Source organism: Ranitomeya imitator, chromosome 4 (assembly GCF_032444005.1).
Source record: "Ranitomeya imitator isolate aRanImi1 chromosome 4, aRanImi1.pri, whole genome shotgun sequence".
Taxonomy (NCBI): Eukaryota; Metazoa; Chordata; class Amphibia; order Anura; family Dendrobatidae; genus Ranitomeya; species Ranitomeya imitator.
In genome coordinates, this window is record NC_091285.1 from 180344539 (window position 1) to 180347733 (window position 3195).

A 3195-nucleotide genomic window follows, 5' to 3' on the forward strand; every position below is an offset into this window, starting at 1 on the left:
AACGTACTGCAGTAATGCAATGTACTGCCCTCAACAGGGCAAAGTACGCCTGCGCTGGAGCCGCAGTGTGAATACAAGAGGACGTCATCACAACAAGATGGGAGACGCTGGACCGGACAGCAATGCCCATCGGTCCGTTACCGCCCCTGTGTCAGTATAATCTAACCTGTTTTGATCATCTTTGAGGAAACATCGAGGGCTTATCTACAGTTCCCATTTTGGGGGTGACAGGTTCCCTTTTAGATTACTTATCATTTGGATATATTATGTAATGACACTATTCTATTCATTGTAGGTTCGCGATATACCTTGTATATGGGATGCCGCTGATGTGTCCTACAAGGACAAATATTTCCGAGACCATTGCTGGACCAAGATTGTGAGGGACCTCTATCCGGAGTGGGATTCCCTGTCCATTGCAAACCAATTGGAAATTGGTAATTATATTGTTACCAATTATTATTATTATTATTATTAGAGTTTATGATAAATGTACTTTGACAATATATATATATTTTTTTTTTCTTAGAAAAAAATGTCAAGCAGAGATGGAGGTCAGTTCGGGACCGGTTCAACAAATTCATAAATACATGTGACAAGAGTGGATCTTCTCCAAGTCGAATAACCTTTCCATTTTACGAGGAGCTGCAGTTCCTGCTCACAAGCCGGACTTTGCGGAGGTAGGTTATAAACCAATAATATATATGTAGCCTCATCAATGTTGCCATGTGGTGTAGCACAGTTGACTGCGTATTGAACGCTGTGTCCTGCCTCTGCGTTCAATACACAGCATCCAGATGTTATACCATAGTGAAGAGAGCATTTTCAAAAATCCTGTCTGCGCTATCATTCCAAAGATGGAGTTGTGAGAGGTATGGCACTACACCGTGTCTATTTATCTTGTGTTTGCACTTTGACTGCGCAAGATAACTAGCACATTGTTTGGATAGCATGTGGTGATAATGCATGTGTTAAATCAAAACATGCATTATCAGCACACATGCAAAAAAATGAACAGCGTTTTGGAGTAAGTGGCCTTTATGCTGTTCCTAAAATGTTGCTCCTCCGCAGCGTTCATGATTAATAATTTTTTTCCTTTTCTCACACAGGACTGAGGGAAACCTTTCCAACCCGCGGGAGGGACAATTTCTCCATCTCTTACCACAGCTTCTGCTGATGCCGCATGTCCAGCAGCTGCTGCAGGCACATCAACTGCAGCAGCTGTTGGATCATCTGGTTCGTCAGAAGCTGTGGTAACAGAGAAGAGAGCTCCCTATCCGGTGGCAGGAGAGTCCATTAAAAAAAAAAAAAAAAAGAATGAGGATAAAACTGAGAAGATCGCAAGTGACACACTAGATTTACTGAAACAATCCTCAAGTGAGGACAAGTGTGATTTTTTTGCGTTAACCATTGCCCGAAAGGCACGCTCACTGCCACCGGATAGGCAGTCTCTCTTCATGTCTCTGTGCCAAACATCCCTCACCGCTCTGGAGGACCCTGCTCCAATTGAGTCATATGAGAATGTATTGACGGGGGTTTTCGGACTCTTCCGCCCACGACCGAAACCCAGTGAACCGCACTCTAGAGCGTCTTCCTACACCCAACCGGCACAGAATTTTTCTGGAGGAGGAAACACAAGCCTGGGACCATCAGCAAGTCAATCTTTCATCACTGACACAAGTAGCTCCTATGGGTATTCTCAGGAATACACCTACTTGCATTAAGATGAAAAAGTTAGTTCAGTTTTTCATATTGAAAAAATTTTCCTCAACTGTTTGTAAAAATTTAGTTGCTTGTTTAGTTGCCGTATTTTATGCGAGTTTTACGGACGTAGTTTCTGCGCTCTTACGTCCGTAAAACTCGCTAGTGTGAGGCCGGCCTTATGGAGAATATTACTGCAGACTAGGTGGGCTATTTTTTTCTTCACCTATCTACCATTGCTCAATCTTGGATGTTCTTATCACCTTGCTTAAGGTACCGTCACACTAAGCGACGCTGCAGCGATACCGACAACGATCCGGATCGCTGCAGCGTCGCTGTTTGGTCACTGGAGAGCTATCACACAGACCGCTCTCCAGCGACCAACGATGCCGGTAACCAGGGTAAACATCGGGTTACTAAGCGCAGGGCCGCGCTTAGTAACCCGATGTTTACCCTGGTTACCATAGTTAAAGTAAAAAAACAAACACTACATACTTACCTACCGCTGTCTGTCCTCGGCGCTCTGCTTCTCTGGTCTGGCTGTGAGCACAGCGGCCGGAAAGCAGAATGGTGACGTCACCGCTCTGCTTTCTGGCTGCCCGGCGCTCACAGCCAGTACAGAGAAGCAGAGCGCCGAGGACAGACAGCGGTAGGTAAGTATGTAGTGTTTGTTTTTTTACTTTAACTATGGTAACCAGGGTAAACATCGGGTTACTAAGCGCGGCCCTGCGCTTAGTTACCCGATGTTTACCCTGGTTACCAGCGAAGACATTGCTGAATCGGTGTCACACACGCCGATTCAGCGATGTCTGCGGGGAGTCCAGCGACGAAACAAAGTTCTGGACTTTCTTCCCCGACCAGCGACAGCACAGCAGGGGCCTGATCGCTGCTGCCTGTCACACTGGACGATATCGCTAGCCAGGACGCTGCAACGTCACGGATCGCTAGCGATATCGTCTAGTGTGACGGTACCTTTACTTGTAGGAGACATAAGTTTAGTGAGACTGTTTCAACAGAGGGTGTTTCCTATAGAGATGATTAATAGATCAAGCTAAACACTTGCTTGGCACAAACACGAGGCCAAGAGCCTGGTTTCCGCAGAGAGATAGGAAGATAGGAAGAGAAAAGGACCATAAAAAGTGAGAAACTTACAGTATGGCAGAATACTGATCACGAGAAATTGCCTACTCTAAAAACGTGTGGATGGGATTCTGTAAAACATGAGAAGTAAAGACAAGGGATTCACTTTGGAGCTAATTTCGTACACCTCAACATTCTTAAAAATTTAGATTTGCCAGAATCCATGTTTTTCCTATTGGATTCGCACAAATCCTACAAATTTAAGGCCATCTGGCTGCCATTTTGCTAGATTCAATAGGGCTAGAAATTAAAGAAAAAAGTTTAATACTCATCTGACCCTCACCTGTATTCTGCAGGCCAATTACCAATTGTACAACTGTTTGTAAAAATGTAGTTGCTTGTTAAATAAATTAC

General features: G+C 44.6%; 1 long non-coding RNA gene across 1 annotated transcript; it reads left to right on the forward strand.

Annotated features, from left to right (window-relative positions):
• The first annotated feature begins 285 nt into the window (after window positions 1-285).
• On the forward strand, window positions 286-1135 carry LOC138674009 (uncharacterized). The gene is made up of 3 exons (XR_011320427.1): window positions 286-437; window positions 530-680; window positions 1110-1135. It is a non-coding gene; the product is annotated as an uncharacterized lncRNA (long non-coding RNA).
• Window positions 1136-3195: the final 2060 nt, after the last annotated feature.